Below are 22,554 nucleotides of genomic sequence, written 5' to 3' on the forward strand. Positions count from 1 at the left end.
TTGGGGCTATAAATTGAGGGACATGAAGGGGTCAAGGACACCAGGAGACTTGCAGAGTAAATTAACTCGGGCCCATTGGGGTTCTCTGTGACTGAACCACCAACCCAGGAGCTTGTTGGACCTATGGCTCCTGCACATTTGTACCAGATGTACAGCTTTGTCTTCATGTGGGTCCCCTAGCAATTGGAGCAGGGTTGTCTCTGACTCTGTTGCCTGCCACTGGATCCCCTTCCCCTACCTGGACTGCCTGGTTGGGCCTCAGTGAGAGAGGATGTGCTTAGTCCTGTTACAATTAGAAGTCCCTAGGCAAGATGGTACCCAAGGTGGTACCCAGGGGGAGCTAGTAATGGTAGGAATGGCTTCTCAGGGTAGGACTGGCAGGATTCAAGAAGGAAGGCTGTGATCAGGATGTGAACTGAGTAAATGAATAAATTATTGAAGAAAAATAAATGCATTTTTTTTAAAGAAGGAAAAGGAAATGGCTCAAGACAATGAGAACTTTTAAGTCACCTACTCATTCTCATGCTGGATGCAATGTAATGTTAAATTTTAGCATCCCAATATTTTCATTTGTCAATGGCACATTTTAAGGCATTTTGTAATAAACATCCAAATGGTTATGAGAGGTTGCAAAAAGAAATTAAATATTTTACTTAGGTGTAACTAATTTATTCTTACTGCGATCGATGTCCCGCTTCTAATGTGGAAATACATTCCATTTTACACCCTCACTTCGCTCTCTTCACCGTAACCTCCTCACTGATGGAGGGGAGTGTGTTTTCTCCCCTCAGGGCCATTCATGAAGACAACAGACATGCACTTTTGTCTAGTTAAGGTCTTAAGCGGTTGCTATTGAGGCACTTGCTGGTGACTTAAGAAATAATAGGCTTAAAAACAAGACTTTTGATTGCAGTATCCAGGTATTTAGTACAAGATGTCTATTTTACAAGTTCAAACAATCCACACCTACATAAAAGAGTAAATGTTTCGAGGGCTCAGAGTAAAGCATTTACAGCAGGAGCGAGTCAGCTCTCTCAGTAAAGGAATAGAGCATAAAATCTGTCTGCTCTGTAGCCTAGACAAACGATTGGATTCCTGTAGCCACTTGAAATAGGCTACGAACTAGGGACACCAGCAGAACTTCAATTACAAACGTGGAGATATGAACGATACGGGCTTTCCTGAGGCTGCGAAAATTTTGTTTTCTTTTATTTATGCTGTTGATTTAAAAAAACAATTTATTTGTTAGTTTCTGGGTATGAGTGCATGAATGTATGTGCACTGCATGTGTGCCTGGTGCCTGTGAAGGCAGGGAGGTTGTTTTATTCCTTGGCAACAAAATTAGGATGGGAATAAACCTTCAGGTGGTGGGAATTGAATCATGGCTGTTAGCAAGATCAACAAGTGCTCTTAACCAGTCCACCATCCTTCTCGTCCCTTAAAACTAAGGGCCCTGGAGAACAGAAGATACGCTGGATTCAGTGTTGGGCTGGAGTCAGGCCTTAGACTATAGCTTGCCGAGCATCGGCCTACGCTGTAATAGTAAGACTGAGAGCATAGTATAAATACTGAGAGCATTGCTCATTCTCCTAAGTCAGAACAGCACCTCTCCGGAAGAACTCCAAAATGTAAGGCTGCTGGCTTCATTATAAACATTATACAGAAACATCAATAATTCAGTGTGGACTAAAAGCTAAACGGATAACTATGACATATCACAGGCGATATATGAAAAGCCACAGTATTCAGAGAAAGCACAGTAATCTCACTCTTATAAAACAATGGAGAATATGGTAAAATACTCAGGAGATGTTAAAGTAAGAGGGCTCACACAAAAAGTGTGGACTAAAGTCTTTGAAGAGCCTACCCAGACCCTAAGCCTGGAAGCTCACACGGTGGTGACATCCTCTGATGGTGAGGCCCAGAAAGAATAAAGTAGAAATAGTATGTTAATTGCACAGTTAATTACTATGGTGAATATAGGAGTGGAAGACACAGAGACTGATCTGCTTATCCCTAATTTAGGCTGGAATAGTGCAGAGTAAATACACACGGTAACCTTAAGATTTCTGGAAAGATTTACTATCTTTAAAACATCAGTATTAGATGTCAAAAATATACCTAGTAACATAAGTATTAACAGAAATGTCGAAAATTAGTACTGTTATAAAGGAAGAGGTAAATTTTTTCCTGTACATGTGTGACTTAAGTTAGGACCTACATGAAAAAAGGTAAGGAACATTAAAGCTTATGTTAATTAAGTAAAGCAATACACTATAGCTTTTAAAGTCAAATATAGGTAACCTTGATTATGTTAATTACTATGTGTTTTGACTTAAATGTGAAGCATGAACTTCTCAAAAAACTTTTCTCAAGCATATGCCATAATTATACAGGCATGTTAACAGATCTAAAAATAGAATTGCTTTGTAAAATGTTGGCTGGATCCGTTAAAACAGCTACGATCAAATTAACTCTGGGAGAGGAACGGCACCTGTGCTATCGTGGGTTACATTCCCTCCTCATGAACACTGCCTTGCACCCCGGAACACAGAATTTGTGCATGTTATCTCAAATGAAAAAGAAGTATTTTAGAGATGAGATTTTTACACGGTAAGATTTCCCTGAATTATATCCTTGAACTCTGGATGCCTTCTTTTGTGTACTTGCCTAGGACATCCAGGGGTAGTTTTTGACACACTAAAAGGGAATGTAGAGTGACCTAGCTGCAGAGATCCAAGCCAAGCTTTATGTGCTGTCACTGAAGTCTATGAGAAGAGTCTTAAATCCCTCTTGGCTTTCCTGGGGAATGCCATAACCTTTATACTAGCCTTGGGAAGCTTCCTTCTTCTACCGGCTTCCGGGATTTTGAGAGAATAATATGTGTTCCCAAGTCCCAAGGTCTGTGTAGCTTTTTTGTCTTGTAAAAATCATAGGAAACAAGTATGGTACAGGCAAGTGCTAAGAATGTAGTCTGGCTAGACAGTAAGTAAAGTGCTTTCTGTAAAAATGAAAACTCAACTTCGTAAACACATACAATCTGGACTTGAGTATTTTTAAACCTAGGGATGTGGTTGGAGTGGAAAAGGGGACAATGGACAGGTGCTATATCTAGTTAAGTATGCAGTAGCTAGCAACAGTTGTCTGTAGATCGATCCAGTGACATGTCTTTCTCTAAAGTAAGGGGGACAAAGAGACTGCTGAGCAAAGGTGCATGTTTGAGTATGTGCTCATAGCACATACATTCATGATACAGAAAATGAAAGACACAAACGCCCAAGCCCACACACACACACACACACACACACACACACACACACACACACACACACATACAAAACCTCTACCACCACCATCACCACCACCACCACCACCAACAACAACAACAACAAAAATAAACACTAAATATGCAAGGACTTACTTGAAGGAAAGGCATTCTGTTATCCTTTGTATCTTGGTTTCTTTTGTGACAGATTCACTTAAAAGAAGCATTCGAAGTAGCTTACTTATTTCCACAACTAAGATCCGTTTTTTTACAACTTTTTCTTTCATATATGTCCCAACCATAGCCTCCCCTCATCAACCTCCCCCCCACCTGCCCTCTACAGCAGATCCACTGCTCTTCTGTTTCCCTTCATAAAAGAGCCGGCCTCCCAGTGATATCAACCAAACACAGCATCACAAGATGTGATAAGACAAGATATAAACCCTCATATCGAGGCTGGACAAGGCAACCCAGTAGGATAAAGGTCCCATGAGCAGGCTAAGAAGTCACATACACACCCACACCCACTTCCATAGTTACAATACAAGAATGACTCCAAGCTAAACAACAACAGCATATATACAGAGGACCCAGGGCACACATTTGCAGGCTCTACGGTTGCTGCTCCAGTCTCTGTGAGCCCCTATGAGCCCTGCTTAGTTGATTCTGTGTGCCAGGTTCTCCTGGTGTCATCATCCTTTCTGGTTTCTACAATCCTTTCTCCCCCTCTTCTGTAGGGTTCCCCAGCTCCATTAAACTCATGACTGCGTATCTCTGTATATGTTACCACTGTCTGCCAGAGGAATCCTCTCTGATGACGATATTCTTTTTTTATTATAACATTTTAAGTATCATAATACACTAAGGCACTATAGTGAAAAATGCTTTTCATTTCGTTTATGGTTTGTTTCATGTAATTTCCATCTCCTTGAGCTTTCCCTAGTATTTCAGATAACTCCATTTTACAATGAGAACAAAAAAAATTTTTTTAATAAATCTGAAAAGAATGGTCATGGTTTAGTACATTTCTTTTTATTCTGCAACGTTGGATATTACCCATATCTAGAAAGCTACTCTGAGAAAAATATATCCAACTTCTCTGGCAGGAAAATCTCTACAGTAAAGTTATCTATAAATATGCCTTTCTGAATTCGTTGAAGAAGACAGGACAAGTTGCCTTACTTCAATCAAGATACTGCCAAGGTCCCTTCAATATTGTCATTCCAGTATTATAATGAAGTGAAATTAAGGAAGTTTTCAAGCAATATTTAGGTAAGGGTAAAAGTCAAGGTTTGAACTCATATTTTTAAATTCTTAAATATTTGATCAAGATCATGCTGATCAGAAGTAGACAAGACCCTAGGAGAAAAAGAAAACTGGTAATCTTCACGTTACAAAATTTCACATTATGAAAGAGTTTTAACCCTTTACCCAGCTGTGCTCTAACTAGCTTATGTGTGACTGAGGTTTCAAAGCTATTTTTCAAACAGAAATTCATCCTCTTCCCTATCCTAACTATGGCAAAGTTTTCTTAAAATTATGTATTAGTTTGAATCTTACTTCTTTTTAAGTGTTTATAATCATAAATTAGTATCACCATTATCAGTCAATGGCTTGGTGGAGGGGTTGTACACAGGTATCTATGTGAGTGTCTGTGTTCATATTGGTATGGAGGTTGGGGGTCTTTAGATGCTATCTGTTATGTGCCATGAACCTTTCTTTTAATTTTTATATTTTAAAATAATTATTCACCTGTATGAGTCTTTTGCCTGCATTTTTGTCTGGACATTATATGTGTGCAATGCCAACAGAGAAAAAAAGAGAGCATTTGATTCCCTGGAACTCATGTTCCAGGCAGTTGAGAGTTATGATGTGGCTGCTTGAAAGAGATCTAGGTGCCCTGGGAGAGCAGCCAGCATTCCTAACTGCTGAGCCACCTCTCCCACCTCTACCCTGGTTTTGGTACATGTTTTTACTGGTTCAGAACTCACTGGATAAGCTAGGCTGGCTGGTCAGCAATCCTTGGGAACCCATCTGTCTCTGCCCCACCACTGCTATGACTGTACATGGGCTGCACCATACTTGGGTCCTCTACTTGGGTCTTAGGTATCAAACTTGGATCTTCATAATTTTGTAATAAATCATTCACCCACTGAGATATCTCCATATCCCTAGTTAGATACTTTTGTTAAAAAGTGTATACTGCAAAAGAAATAGATAATGTAAAATTGTGCTTGACACTTCTTTGTCTGCCCCTTAATAGATAAAATTCCTTTTTACATGAAAACTTCATGCTATGTTCTAATTGTTTGGTGGTTTACAAAATGTTGTCTTAATTATTTGAGAGTTTTATACACTGTATTTCAACCATATTCACCCCAATCTTCCCTTTACTTTTTCCAAATTTATCTTTACTCCTATACTGTCCCCTACCTTCTTGTCTTTTTTACTATTTAAAGTGTTTTAACTAGAGTATATGCTGGCCCCATACTTTGGGGGGTGGGGTCACCTACTAAAGGCCAGTTGATCTACCAGGAGCCAGACTCTAAAAGAACAGAGTCAAACATTGGGCTGTGCTGTAGAATTACTTAATTTCACGTTCTTGACAAAATTTACATGGAAATCAAGTAAAAGAAAAACCACCTGACATATATGTCTATATTTATCCTGTGTGCTAGTTGTCTACGTTGAGTCCCTAAAGATTTATGTGTAAGTATGGTGATATCATTATTGACAAAAACCATTTCTTATTACAAGGAAAAATATTACAATGAAGAGATTTTTAATAAGGATTTTTGTTGTTGTTATTGTTGTTGGTTTTATTTCAGCAGCTTTAACTAGCTTGTAACTTCCTCTCAGTTGAGAGTTGGTACTATAAAAATCCTGTTGCCAACACTTGCCTGAAGCTAGATACTTAAGTTATCGCACTAAAGATTGATTTAAATTGAGTATAATTATATGCCTAGAATCTAAAAAGTTTTACCCTTATTTAACCGTTCATTTTCAAAACCATAATTACTCACAATAAGTTTAGTTGATGGTCCTGAATTAGTGTCTATTAAAATGAAATCTATATGCTGGTTAATTTAATCTGATTAGTAAAGACTCACATGCATAGCTGCTAACATGGTGAGCAGTTTCATGAATTTGAAATGGGATCTCTTATCTTTTACAGTTGTACCATCATACAGCTTGAATCACATACATTAAAATGTGGCAAAGGTCTCATATTCACAATATAGCCTAGCACTTTGGAAAAAAAACAAAACAAATGAGATTCCACTTTTCACCTATTGGTTAGAAAAACTAAGTTCCAAACACTTGAAAATTCAGTGTTTAAAAGTATATAAAAATTCATGTGCTTTAATATGTGTGCTGGCAGGTATGGAGAGGGGCAACTGAAGGAAATTAGAAGTTATTATTTCATCCTGAGTGAGGTGACCCAATCACAGAAAAACACACATGGTATGCACTCATTGATAAATGGATATTAGCCCAAATGCTTGAATTACCCTAGATGCATAGAACAAATGAAACTCAAGACAGATGATCAAAATGTGAATGCTTTACTCCTTCTTTAAAAGGGGGAACAAGATTACCCTTGGCAGGGAATAGAGAGGCAAAGATTAAAACAGAGACAGAAGGAACACCCACAGGCCTGCCCCACATGTGGCCCATACATATACAGCCACCCAATTAGACAAGATAGATGAAGCAAAAAAGTGCAGTCTGACAGGAGCCGGATGTAGATCTCTCCTGAGAGACACAGCCAGAATACAGCAAATACAGAGGCGAATGCCAGCAGCAAACCACTGAACTGAGAATAGGACCCCCGTTGAAGGAATCAGAGAAAGAACTGGAAGAGCTCTAAGGGGCTCGAGACCCCTTATGAACAACAATGTCAAGCAAACAGAGCTTCCAGGGACTAAGCCACTACCTAAAGACTATACATGGACTGACCCTGGACTCTGACCTCATAGGTAGCAATGAATATCCTAGTAAGAGCACCAGTGGAAGGGAAAGCCCTTGGTCCTGCTAAGACTGAACCCCCAGTGAACGTGATTGTTGGGGGGAGGGCGGCAGTGGGGGGAGGGGAACACACAAAAGAAGGGGAGGGGGGATTAGGGGGATGTTTGCCCGGAAACCCGGAAACCGGGAAAGGGAATAACATTCAAAATGTAAATAAGAAATACTCAAGTTAATAAAAAAAATAAAATAAAATAAAGGTTATTATTTTTTTAATTAATGAATAGAGTCATTAAGTGGTAGTTTCACTTCGGGCATGAATCAAGCAGATTTTTTTTCTCCTTTAAATGTTCAGAAGTGTGTGAAGGATTAATTGTGTAGTGTGAGCAAACGGTGTCCTTACAGGATCTGTGAAAATGCAGCAGTTCTGATCTATCAGTGTGGAAAACACAACAGGGAACCCACAAGTGGTCCTATAGTGACCCTCTACAAGAATAAGTTAAAATGAGCGACTTGAACATACCACTTAGAACTATGTGCTCTACAGTGACTTCGTGTGCATTGACATATATATGTATATGTTATTTCAAGTACATCATTTTGAAATAAGTAAATGTAATTTCTCCAACTGGTTGTCACTGGTGATGAAAACCCAAGATTTAGAAAAATGCTTAGTTGTTAGAGTTTTTAAGCAACTTGTATCTTATTTTGACATTAGAAATCATCACATAAGTAAGGAACAATATTTTCATGTCTATGTTTTGAAAGGCACAACCTTAGACTTAACAGTTAACTTAAAGGCTGCTCCTCTATATCCTTCTGAAGACTACAAAAAGCTTTTCTGTCCTCTGTTATACCAGTTCCCTCAAGATTTTAATAACATAGCAATGACCTGAATTCCAGGATGAAGATCACAGAAATGTCTGTTTGGTAAATGTACTGGTTCTATAATATACATTATTCTCATGTATGTAATTTTTAGATTAGGCTAAGCCACTTTTTAGTTTGTTTTACTTCTTACTAATTGGATAAATATGTGTGCCTAGAGCAATTCACATGTTCCTTCCTTCTCCCAGGTTATCTGATCATCTACCATTGATCTCTATCCCCATGGCTTATTTCTTTTCATTCTGCAAAAGAATATGAAGGGCTGTTGCCAAATAATATTACACCCAGGCACTGACGCCGAGAGACTGGCAGCCTGCCTCATGCTGTAAAAATAAGATTGTATCATTAAATCAGGGCTCTCAGGTATTTGCCAACCTGGGTAATGATGTCTCTCTGGGATACCTGCCCTTTTGGCAGCCTCCCATCCAGGCACGAGTCAGCAATCACAATTAGTGTGAAGTGGAACGAGAGTGCCAAGTCTGCAGAACTGAATGCAGAGAAGCTGCAGGGGCGTCTGAAGAGCAGATCCGTGAGCAGTCCCAGTCCTCAAGGCAGAAATTGCTTCATTCTTGAAAGGAAAAAGGGCAATGATAGATTGACTGCCAAACCAGATTCTCTGTATAGGTATGCCTGATAATCCTGTCATTCTTCCAACCATTTCAGAGTGTTCCTGATGTGAGTCTTTCCTTCAAAATAATGTCATATGCGCCTTTCTCCAGATACTCATGAAGAAAGAAATGACACAGAGTTAAAGACTGGGGTTGATGATAACCAGAATAGGGTTTATCTTCCATTCCAATGTGCAGGAAAATGTGGACTAAACACAGAGGCAGAGAATAAAATAGTGAAAGATATTTGAGTAAATTCATGTGTTGGATTTATCTATTATTAGGGTCCAAAACTTACTGATGGAAGACCCCAGACTCTAATAGTATCCAAAGGCAAGGAGCATTTATTTTGCAGAAATTACCGGCATGCAGGAGTCAATCATTAATCAAAATTGAGGGCTCAGAGGTCCCCTTTTTTAGGCAAGACTAGGGGAATTTTCTAGATGGGCTAGGTAACCTCTAATATGATTAGTCAGGGGCAAAGTAGAGACATTAGTACAATTTTGATAGGTTGCTATGTTACTTTCAATATATTTGATGAGACTTTGGAAACCATCTCAATTCTGGCCTTGTTATCTCCTCTGGCCAGGTGTCCCAAGAATGGGGTCAGCTCCCGATTTATCCTGGACCTTCACTGATCAAGGACCCATTGTCAGTGGCTCCTTCTGAGAAGCCCAGTTTGTTTCCGGGGGAACTGACAGATTTTATTCCCAAGGTTTTTACACTTGTCACTGTAGTAAGAGATTAAAGCATGGCTAGAAGGTAGGCATTCCAAATTTCAAGGCATTACATTTTGTTTTGTTTTGTTTTGTTTTGTTTTGTTTCAAATTGTGAAGATTGTGCTGACAAGAAGCCCTCAAGCTCTGTAACCAGAGTGTATCATGTTCAATTCATGAGTATTTATTTGCCCCACTGCATAATTTTGACTGTATCTGTATTGGGGATGGTTTATCCACAACTATGACAAAGCTATGATCCTGAGTTATAAGAACATGAAAATTCAGTATAAGAAAGTGGGCAAATTTATTATTGGTTGTTGATAGGTTGTCAGTTATTCCTTTTAACTTGTGATTTGGACCTGCGTGGAGCTTTCAAAAACTCTTATTTTTCTCTTCTACATGTAAGTGTTAATAGATTTATAGCCTTATGAGACACTACCATTTAAAGAGAAGACATGATGCGAAAAAAACACCAAAAAACAAAAAACCAAAAAATAAATAAATAAAAGGAAACAAACCACAAAACACTGTAGTATCATAGTGTGTTCACATGTCAACTTTCTCTTTCTCTTTGCTAACTCCACATGAGCTGGCTAGACTCTCTCTTCAGCCACAATCATTAGCATCTAACAGCCTATTTAGATTAAAACCTCTTGACCATCTCTTCTGAATAACTTATCTAGAATGCTGCTCTTCTACTTTGCACAGGCTTTTAGGTTATGGTTAAATTAGTCCTCAATTGAATGTAAATATCCATTGTTTCTTGCCACATAAGAGCCATTATTGAAACCCCTTAAATTTCCAGACACCAAAACCATCAATGAAAAAAAAAAAAAAACTACTGTCAAAATGGCTTACAGGTGGACATTCTACTTACTCTCTCAAGCATTTAATTGAATTCCGTGCAATTTCATGTGCATTATAATAGACTTCTTTTACACCATCAGGAAACAAGTTTTAAAACATGTGCCGTGCATTAAACATCGCATAAATATTCAGCAAGGGAAAGAAAAACACTTCTAAAGAAGTAGAGTAATTTTACAGTCTCTGATTTCTAATAAATTTTTACAGCAATTCTAAACTGCATTAGCGACTCCTGGTTTATTGTCAGACTTCAGCCCAACATCTCTCAGTAACATGTCAAGTCCTTACCCTAGCAGTTGAACTTTTAGAGTGGTCCTCACTGGTAGAAATCCTGTCAGGTTAAACTGACATCTGTTCCCAAATAACAATACGTGGTGTGATCCTATTCCATTGATGGTGTCATATGTGCCCTTTAACTATGGCTAGATTGTAAATTGCTGGGACGTTGAGGGTGTCATATGTGCCCTTTAACTATGGCTAGATTGTAAATTGCTGGGACGTCTCAATAACCATACATTTCCTAACGAAAAGAGAATGTATTGACCTTCAACATTATGTCTGTCCCTTGAATAAAGTACCTAATCATTTTAGTAATATTTTCTATGATTTATTGTATGCTTTTATGATATGTGTGTAACAATTGTACACCAAAAACATGTACTAGGTATCTTAGTTAGTTATGACTGCAAAAAGATGCCATGACCATGACAACTCTTATAAAGGAAAGCATTTAATTGGAGATAGCTTACAGTTTCAGAGGTTTAATCCATTATTTTTCTGGCAAGAAGCATGATGACCAACAGGTAGACTTGGTGCTGAATAGAGTTGCGAGCTCTACATCTTGACTTTGTGACACACTAGGCATAGCTTGAGCATAGGAGACCTAATTCCCTACCACCACCACCATTGTAACTGAGACACACTTTCTCCCACAAAGCCACATTTAGTGCAACATGGCCACACCTCCTAATAGTGTCACTCCTTATGGGCCAATTATTCAAACACAGGAGTCTATGAGGGTCTTTCCTATTTAAATCATAATAGATGACATAAGATTATACATGCTTAATTATGAGCTTTCAGCAATTTTTTGTTTTTTAATTTGCAAAGTGATGAAAGTGCCCCACTAAAGAAATAATTTTCTACTTTAGGTGTTCAAGATTTTATTTAGAGAAAATGTTCTAGATTCCCTTTAGTATTTTTTTTCAGTTTGTAAGCTTGAGAAAAATGCACATAGAATTGACAAGCTACAATGACATTGTGTTGCAAAAAAGGGAAGCAGTATAAAACTTGAAATAATCCCACCATTCTTTATATGATACACCATTTTTCCAAAATAGAAAACATTGAATGTCTCCAGATAGGAGGTAATATGGCCCTGTACCTTCATACATGAATTAAGAACATTATATTCCTTTAAGATAAATTGTGTGTATACTACAATTGAAGAAAAGTGTTTATATTAATACAGGAATAATTTCTGGCATAATTTGCTTTATTTTCAAATACCAAAGATTTTAGTGTTAAACATCAGTTTTAAATATTCTTTAATATAGGTGAATTCCAAAAATGTCTTATATACATAGTTCCCCCAAATTAAACACCACTAATTAAAATTTGGATGTATGCCTAAAGTTGGCTAAGTGGGGACTTAATCTTACTTTATTATGTTACAGAGCTGATTCCCTACACCAATATAAAGTTCAAATTCAGTTTTCTACAGAATTTCTATATACAAAGGCAATGTCTTTTTCCCAGATTTTTACCTCTACATAGTCTAGAACTGTGTTTTATTAAGATCTAACACAGTTTCTTCTTGAGATGATCAAGCTACAAAAGGAAAATAAAGTGAATATTTTATTTTATTTGTCCAAATGAAATTTTACTTAACTGAAATAAAGTTTAAGGTTTCTTTTCTGCAGTACTATACTTTTTCTCATTTATATATTTGAATATCTGCTTAAATTTAAAGAGAGCTCATCTAGATAAATTCTTAGTTTCTTAATAGAAGTGACATTCTATTTAAATCTATGTGATGAAAATGTAAGTGAGTCATTGCTTTTTATTCTCCTAAAACAGACTTTCGAGCACTTTAAACTACTTACATTAATCTCAACTAAAAAGATGGTAAAGTGATATATCAGAAAACCAATGAAACTCCAGATTAATGTTACTGTATTAAAATCCTATTTACATAAAATTAACATAAATATGAGTTGGTATGCCATATGCTACAGCATCTGCTCCTCACTGTATTAATAACAAGGCTGTCCCCTATAGGGATTTTAAAATTAATACATATTTAATTGTACATATCTATGAATATATAAAACCTTGACATTGTAATTTATATGAAATTTTGTCAGTTGCAAATAGGTTTGCTCATACTTGAATGAAACTTTCATTATCTGGACAGCCTCCCATCAGTAGCACTTATAGCTATAACTCCCTCTTCTTTAGAACACTGTGTGCTTAGTTTTGAGTTCAAAATATCTTTATTTCACATAACTACTCTCCTTGTTTTGTACAGTCTTTCCAACACCAACCTAAGAGGTACAGAAAAAGGAGCCAATTAGAATCAACTAATCAGGAGGGGACAGGTCTTGAAATTTTGATAATCTGTATTTTCTGGTATTGTTTTGGTTGGTTGGTTGGTTGGTTTTGTTTGCCCAAATATTTATGTTCACTTAACAAATGTTCCAGATGTTCCTCCCAAGTTATATGATGACTAAAAGAATATGAATTTCAATAGGCATGATGGTGTATGCCTTTAATTCCACCACATGGGATGCAAAGACAGGCATATCTCTGTGCGTTCAAGGTCAGACTGGTCTACAAAAAAACATTCCAGAACAGCCAGGGCATTGTTACACAAAGAAATTGTTTCTCAGGAAACAAAAAAACAAACAATAACAGCGGCAAGAAGAATTTGATTTTCTTATCTCCAGCTTTCAAGTGTAAGAAACAAACTCTAATTAATTTTGTAATTGATATCAGGGACATCAAATGCATAAAGCAGATGTTTACACCATTGGTTAATTGATATCCAACATTGTTTGAATTATATTTTTAATTTCAATCGCTTATGACATTCTATAGCTACCGTTCATGTCCATTTATATGAGTATATAACTAATGTAGTTGTCTCATGCTTTAGATTTACTGAAATAGAGTTTCTGAACATTCATTTTCAATATACACTCAACTATTACATTACCTGCATTCCATATATGATTATTCGAATAAGGGGGACAATTAGTAAGTAGACTGAAAGGACAATTAATGTTTGACCTTTATAAAACTGCCTTTTTATTGTTTATGTGTTTGTAAGCATGTGTGCATGTGTGTATATACATACACATGGGTGTAGGCATATGTGGATTATAGAAGAGGGCTTTGAAACTCTTAGATAGGGAAATACAGCTGACTGTGACTTCCAGACATAGAAACTGGGGGACAGAATCCAACTCCTCTGGAAGAGCAATCAGAAAGTTACAAAGTTAACAAGCTTTGGACTACTGAGCCATATCTCTTGTCCAGAAAAATCTCTGAATTTGAAGAATAACAAATTATTTTAATAATACAAGATAGATAGATAGATAGATAGATAGATATAGAAAGATAGATAGATAGATAGATAGATAGATAGATAGATAGATAGATAGATAGATATAGAGATATGGATATAGATATAGATATAGATCACTCTATGTATCAATAAGAATAAAAATTGATACAGATATATGATTTTGAAGTTCCAGCCAGACTTTTCATTCCTAAACTAGGTGACTGAGGAATCACATTTTAGATACTCTTTGGAGTCAGTTCCCGTATAATTATATGACGTCAGGCAACTTTGGTCGGATAATGCATACATGCACATTTTCTAAATTTTGTAATTGGAAGAGAAAACAAGATTGTAAGATCAGGATATCTCTGATGATTTTTTTATAGAAACGACATAGAAGTGATAAGTGGGCAATATAACTGCTTAGAGAGTCAGAACAATGATATTATCAATAGCTATCAGAAAGCAGGGCTAGGAGATTTTATAGGATCTCATCCTTGCACAAAGACATACAAGTAATTAATAGCTATGATAGAAGGAGAGTTAGCCTCTCCCAAGGTTGAGCTCCCTAAATGACTACCTGATATAAAGTCACTGGACTTGAAACCATATATACACACAAAACACATTGATGGACTCAAAATAGTGTTGTATTTATATATTTATTCATTCATATATGTGTGCATGTATATGTATGTATGTGTGTATGTGCAGCACATGACAATAATAACAAAGGGGCCACTGAATTCATAGGGAGTGAATGTAGACCACAGAAAATATTGGAGGAAAGAGACATAGGAGAGTACAAAGAGAAACATTGGACAATTTGGAAATAAGAGAGGGAACTTTGAAGTGATTATATTTTAATTTAAAAATCTTTAAGAATAAAATTCATAGTCATAAAATTCTGCATTTTTAGAGATGCTTTGAAATCCGTCATGAGAGTTAGATTAAGGACAATGATGACAGTGTAAAGTAAATGTGCAAAATCCTTGCAGTCCCTCCTTCAAATACTCAGAGAGCATTTGGCCTCCACTATTATTTCTGCATAAATACAGCGACTATCTCTAAAAATGCATAACATTTACATCACAGCATCTTACAACCTTTTCACAAAGTATTTTTACACTTTTGCTCAGTTTTGGTACATGGATATTTATGTGTGTAAGTGTGCAAGTTTGTGTTGAAGACTACAGCACATTTTTCATTTGCTTTGAGAAGCCAAAGGATAACATCTGTTGTTATTCTTCAGGTGTTATCTACCTTTATTTTCAGATAAAGTCCTAATTAACATTAACCATCAACTTGACAGTGCCTAAAACCACTATCATCATCATCATCATCATCAACATCATCATCATCACCACCACCACCACCACCACCACCACTACCATCATCATCATCTCAGTTCATAAATTCTCTTTATTAGGTTGCATTGTGGTCATGCCTCAATGAGGGACTGTCTTGATTATTAATTGACAGAAGAGGACAGCCCAATGGAGATGATACAAGTTCCTGGGTGTGAGTCCTAAAGGTGTATAAGAAAGCGAGCTGAGCATGAACCTCGAAGAGCCACCAAACAGCATTCTTCCATGACTTCTGATTTTTGTCTTTTTTTATTGGATATTTTTAAATTATATTTCAAATGTTATTTCCTTTCCTGGTTTCCTGGTCATAAGCCCCCTATCCCATCCTCCTCCCCTTCTTCTATAAGGGTGTTCCCCTCCACATCGATCCCCCTTCCCACCCCCAACATTCCACTACAATGGGGATACAACCTTGGCAGGACCAAGGGCTTCTCCTTCCATTGCCCAACAAGGTCATCCTCTGATACATAATCCTTGTTTCTCCCTTAAATTTGTGTCCTGAATTCCCTCCACAACGAATCTTAAAATGAAATGAACTCTTCATTCTCTAACCTACTTTTGATCACGTATTTGATCACAGCAATAGAGAGAAAACTGAGACAGATGAGATCCTCCCTTAGAACTTTTTGTGGCTCTCCAAATACAGTAGACTGGCCATGGAGTGAATTCCAGGGATCTGTATGGTTTTGATTCTCCAACAATGGGAACTTTCTATAAACTAGACCTCATGCTTGCACTGCAAAACACTTTACTGAATAATGTATCTCTACTATCCGATATACATGGATTACAATGATGATGATGGCGACAATGACAACAATGTTCAATATATTATTTTTTTACTGGGGTGATAGTCCAATGGTTGTTAAGCTGAAGGGCTTTCACACAAGATAGCACCAAGAGCAATCTACCAGACATTTAAGCTCCACTTCACAGTGAGTTACAAACAAAATACCTGGTATAGTCAAATATGAAGCTAAAAGATTTGTTTTGGCTTAGAGATTTAAAGGTTCCAGTCTATAATTAATTAGTCAAGCTACCTTGGTTCTATGTCAAGGAAGTCCACTGAACAGGGGGCATATGACACCACAAAGTAATTATTCAGGATAAGGAGAATATGAAACAGCTGATGAGTCTTGATCTCTACTCCTGGCATCCCGCATGTAGCCCAAAGCTCTCCCATGTAAAGGTTCCAAGTATCCCAGATATGTTTCATCAAGAAAACTCTTTCCATACATGATTTGAAGGATATTCAAAATTCAAATTATACAAAGTACCTAGATTATCAGAGGTTGAGAGATTTTAAGTCTTTAAATTTTAAGAATAAACAAGAGATGCTTACATAGCAAAAAATATATATAATTATTTATAGGTAACTATTCTTGATAGTGTTTAATTTTATGCCACTTTTCATGTATTGTATCACCATACTTCATTAATTATAATTCCTTTGATTTAGTTATAGTTTCCCTTTCTTTTATTTTGAAATAGTCTTAAATGTTTTTTCCTATGTAATATTGAGTGAAAATGAAAATCAACACTACTGATGATCACAGTTGTGAATATTATGTTTTGTCAAAATAAGACAATAAATGCAACTCAGGCATCCAGAAAAAAAAGGAAGATTGCATTTTTGGGAATCCTACTTAACTTTTTCTTTCTTTTGGGCAATTCATTTTCACCATTAGCAAAAACAATTTCATTGGCCCCTATGTTGTCACTATATTCTGGTAGTTGATATTATCAGAAAGTGATTTCTAGATTTATAAGAATACTGGGAATTAGAATTACTATTCCATTTTGATCTGCAAAATTTGATTATAGTTCAGGTTCTTATTATGGAAGTACTACTTGTTTAGAATGTCATGTATACATGATCTGTTTATAAAGTTTATCTCTAAACTTGTTATATTGGGTCAGTGGCTTGAATCAGCCTGTGAAGGCTAGTAAACTTGCTCCTAAGACTAGAAACTTGAATTCAGTCCTTGATACCCACATAGTGTTAGGAGAAAACCGATTCTAATAAATAGTCCCTAATTTCCACATTATGCAAATACCCATGCTCTGACAACACAAAAGTCTCTCTCTCTCTCTCTCTCTCTCTCTCTCTCTCTCTCTCTCTCTCTCTCTCTCTCTCTCCCTCTCTCTCTCCTCTCTCTCTCTTTCTGTCTCTCCTCCTCTCTGTCTCCTCCTCCTCCTCTCTCTCTCTCCTACTCTCTCTCTCTGTCTCTCTCTCTCTCTTTTCTCTCTCTCTCTCTCACACACACACACATTTTAAGAATAATTGTTAACAATTGTTTTTTTTTTAATTTCAGATAAAAAGTTTAAAGGACAAGATTCCCAAAGTTCTCAAAAGGCAAGGTTAAATGCAGGATAAAAAGTAATAAAATAAATATTACTTGCAAAACTAGATAACACAGATGCTAAGATGTTTTCAAAAAGGTACAGCTGTGATTTGCTCTACAAAATAATACTAATGCTAACCTCTGTATAGTTTTATTTTATTTATATCTCATCTAAGGAAAAATACACATATTTGAATCATGTTTTATAGGTCTCTACTCATGTAATATTCTATGACTGAAGCATGAAAGAAACGCATTTAGAACACATGAAAAAAACAATACAGACATTCTGTATAATAGCAAAAAAATGTTTTATAGTATGCACAATTTGATCCAAAATGTTATATCATCAAATTTTTTAAAGTAATTAAAAAAAACTGTTGACTTTGCTTGACTTTCCAGGCTTAAGGTAAAACTAACCTTTTCTTGACAGTAATGTGAAAGAGGTGTTGTGTGTGTGTGTGTGTGTGTGTGTGTGTGTGTGTGTGTGTGTGTGTGTGTATTTGAAATGACATTAGAAAAACCTCATGATTTTTATTTTTTACTTTCAGATAAGTTAGATTAGTAACAAGGTGGTACAATCTTGGTACATTTCTGGGGAAAAATAATCCCAAAAGCCAAGATGAAATGAAAGATAATAATATTTTAAAATTTTGTAAGACTAACAAAATTTCCAGCGCTAAACAGAATTCACCTGAAGTTTTAAATACATGTTACAATTGTTAAGAGTTTACTTTTAAACAGTTTTCCTTGGGGGCTGAGCTTAATTAAAGAAATATGCAATTGTTTCATAAAATAAAGACAATACTGAAACAAAGCAAAATACTATCTCGGCTGCACTACTAACCTTAGCCGTTTTATATAAGTAGGTCTAAAGAAATTGCTATTAGTATTGATCAGGGAAAGAAGATTTTAATGACAGAAAGCAAGGTTGCATTTAAAATTATTTTGTCCAACTATAATTTATTGGTTATGCCTTTTACTTACAGGAGGCAAAGGTTATTCCCAACACATTGCAAACCATTCATGCCTTATTCCCACAGTCCAAGGACCACATGAGCCCAGGCTGCTGGTGATTGCTGCCTGATAAATAGTCAGACTTCGTTTCAAATATTTTTTTCCTTTTGTGACTTTTTAATACAGTAGTAAGTAGATTTTGTAATTCCTTAGAGTGAATTTTCAAAGACAACAGCTTCATGTCCCAGTATCAAGAGGATGAAGCCATCAGATGGGAAAGAAATTACGAGACAGTAGCCTCATAGTCCATCTGCTTCATTTATCGAGCAATGAATACACATTTATGCTACACATGCTTAGTTTCCAAAGTATTTAGCTCTCCACTGGTAGAGCACCAATTCCTTGTACTCCAAAGGCATAGAAGATATGAATTCAAGTTCAATTTTTTCTGTAAACTCTAATAGCTCATGAATTTTTTTCAAATTTGTTCTCCTGTCACACATGACATCCTGACTGCATCTTCCCCTTCCTCCACTACATCCAGCACACCGGGGCTTCTCATCCCCAAGTTGACTGCTCCTCAGTTTTCCTTCAGAAAAGAGCTGGTCATCCAGGGACATGAACTGAATAGGACTAACACGTTATAACAAGACTACAGACAAATACTCATACTGAAGCTGGACAAGGCAGCCTAGTGAAGGAAAAAGGTCCCAGAAGCGGAAATATCAGTCAGAGATAGTTCCTCTCTCGCTGTTAGTGGCACGACAAAAACTCCAAGCGAAACATCCACAGCACCTTACTTACTGCACCTCTATGCAGCTCCTTCATCTCAGGGCTTCAGTCTGTGAACTCCTATGTGTTCTGCCTTGCAATTGAACCTTAGAATATGGTTTGTGTTATCATTTTATTCAAGTAAGGTTATTAAATATACCTTGCATGATTATATTGAACCAAATATCTCTTTCCAGAGTTCTACTGTAAGGGACTGGGGACATGATTCAGTGGTCATATACCTTCCTATTTTGTGAGAACCACAAAGTTTCATCTCTCCCTGCCCATAAGGCTTTAGAAAACCCCTCCAGACATAACCAGGAGAGGAACTAGAACCTCATGTATAAATTTCCCAGTTTCCCTGGCCTGGTTGTCTTGGCTCTGCTGCAAGGCAGTCTCTTACATAGGGAGCTCAGGAGAGAGCAAAATCACTCACCTCATCAACCAGAAAGCAGAGAGCATAAAATAACCAGAGAGTCTCAATATCTTCTTTTAGGGCAAATATTTTTCAAACACATTCCATGGTAGCCTTACTCTCAAGGGGGCTTCTCTTCTTCCAATCTTATAAACCCTTCATGAGGTCACCTGATACTAATCTTTCACTATTTACTTGGGGCCTGCATTGGTTACTTTCCTTGTTGATGTCATAAAACATCTGTGGTGGTTTGAATATTCTTGACCCAGGGAGTGGCAGTATTTGGAGGTGTGGCATTGCTTGAGTGGGTGTGGCCTTGTTGGAGGAAATGTGTCACTGTGGGTGTGGCCTTAAGGAACTTGTCCTAGCTAATTGGAAGACAATCGTCTCCAGACAGCCTTCAGATGAAGATGTACACCTCTCAGCTCCTCCTACTCCATGCCTGCCTGAGTATTGCTTTGCTCTCACCTCGATGATAATGGACTGAACCGTTAAACCTTTAAGCTAGCCCCAATTAAACGCTGTCCTCTTAATAGTTGCCTTGGTCGTGGTGTCTAGTCACAGCAGTAAAACCATAACTAGGACAATACCTGATTAAAAGAAGAAAACTATTGAAAGTGTGGTTATATTTTACACCACCACTTGAGACGCTCATGGTAAGTGAGGCATAACTGCAAAAGTCTCTGTGTGAGAAGGAGAGTGAGGCACTTGGTCATCCAGCATCACAGGAAAAAGACAACAAGAAAAGCTCATATTCCTTTTGCTTTGACTTGCTTTCTCCATATGGGTCGATCTGAGATGCCAGCCTTCAGAATAACACTGTCTACATTCAAGGTGAATCTTCTCTCTCTCTGGAAATGTGCTTCTAGACAACCAGGGATGTATTCTGCAGGTAAGTATAAACCCTGCCAAGCTGACAGTGAAGACTAATTATCATGAAATGTTTAGTAATATGGATTTGTTAATTCATTCTTTCTTCTTAAATAGTATCATTTCTAAAACAGTGCATTTTTTTCTTTGTTGCTTGGAACTGGGCAAAGCATTACAGTTCACACTCAATACTTTCTCTAGTGAAGTTCTTTAAAATACCTAAAGGTCTACTATGTACCAACTGCTAGTGATTTGAAATTAAACTCCCACTTGACAAATGGGTTTACATCCATATCTGGAACTCACTAGAACTGAATGAGAGGATGGGGACACACACTGGATGATCCTGAGAAAAGCTGAACTATTTCTGCAATATTTATATTACTATGACTGTCTTTTCTAAGAACATGTTTAATTACAAGTTTGTCCAACTATTTCTCAGATTACAGACGATGATTAGACTATTATCAGCATGAAATTGGAAAATATTGGTAGGCAAATGCATTTTAGGTTAATATTGTATTTTCAATAGACATCACAGAAAAGCACTCAATATAGGTTATATGTTAAATAATTATGGTACAAGTATGTTTTAAATCTATTCTACTTAAGTTTATATGTATAAGGAATGTGATGTCCCAGGGGAGGGAAATTCCAGGGGTGAGGCACCACCCTGTCAGAAGAGAAAGAAAAGGGGTGTGAGGGGAAAGACTGTGTGAGAGAAGGACTTATAATGTGGACAGCAATTGGGATATAAAAATCAAAAATAAATAAATAATCTGGGTAGATTTTATTCTGTCACCTACAACTTCTGCAAATGATATTTGAGAAGCTATTATCATTATGATAATGTCTATTAAGCAGTTTAGATAGATTTTCAATGTTATAATTAACTATGCAAAGGTTATGGCACTTATAATAAACACCATAAATGATATATTTGATAACAAGCATGCCATAGAACAGTTTACACTGGCTCTGTAAAGTATTGCACATTTGAAATTATAAGAGATATGGAATTTATCCAATTACTTAACTGACGAAGGATAGAAAAAGAGATCCAATAAAAGTCACACCATCTCCTACTGACAGGCTTACCTTCAAATCTAAGAGGTTACACAGTGTTTAGAAAAGTATAACTGATCAATTTAGTGTATTTCCAATGAGCATATGCTTCTGCAAAAGTGGTTTCTAAGGCCCCAGAGAGTGGGGAGGTCTGGGGGTGTTGGGGGGGTGGGGACATTTTCTTGGAAATGAGTGAGGAGGAATGGGGTGAGGAACAGTCAGAAGGCAGACCTGGAGGGGGATAACAACTGGACTGTAAAAAATTAAATTAATAATAATAATAATAATAATAATAATAATAATAATAAATTATCTGTAAAACATTACATTCATTTTCCTTGATTTATTAGTTAGGAATCCAAATGCTTTCCAATAGCACGAGATACAGGGATGTGCATATTTAATTGGGTCTGTATTTACTGAAGTCCGCATATTTTCAGGGCTCTTGAGTATTACAAGTGAAGAAATTCTTTCACTTCTATCGTGGCCTGCCACAATCATGAGCATCTGTTAAAGGTTTCATGGGAGCTTGAACCAGGCTTTCAAAATGTGCGGCTTTTGTCTGCGGTGCTTTGAGTTTGCATTTTGGTAATTAGCTTGGTTTGTTTCATGCCATGTCATATTGCTGTTCACATTGGTAATAATACCTCTCACCTCTCACTACTAAAACGTGTTAATTTGGAATTTCCAATTTACGTGGCACTGACCCTTTATTTAAATGTGATCTGAATGTAATTAATATAAACATAATTTAACAAACCATATGCTCACTCATCTGTTACTTATTGTATTAATACTTCCCCTAAAGGACTATAAAATTAAAATATAGCACACATGTATCTTAATATCTAGTAGATAGCACATATTCTTGACTCATTTATGAGGT

General features: G+C 36.7%; 1 long non-coding RNA gene across 1 annotated transcript in view; it reads right to left on the minus strand.

Annotated features, from left to right (window-relative positions):
* Positions 1 to 19,896, minus strand: part of LOC108352072 (uncharacterized) — a 107,158-nt gene extending 87,262 nt beyond the window's left edge. Inside the window, exon 1 of the long non-coding RNA XR_015632379.1 lies at positions 19,755 to 19,896. This is a non-coding gene — a long non-coding RNA (uncharacterized LOC108352072). The remainder of the gene's footprint in view (positions 1 to 19,754) is intronic.
* Positions 19,897 to 22,554: the final 2,658 nt, after the last annotated feature.

This window comes from Rattus norvegicus, chromosome 10 (assembly GCF_021556685.1).
Source record: "Rattus norvegicus strain SHRSP/BbbUtx chromosome 10, alternate assembly SHRSP_T2T, whole genome shotgun sequence".
In the NCBI taxonomy this organism is placed as follows: Eukaryota; Metazoa; Chordata; class Mammalia; order Rodentia; family Muridae; genus Rattus; species Rattus norvegicus.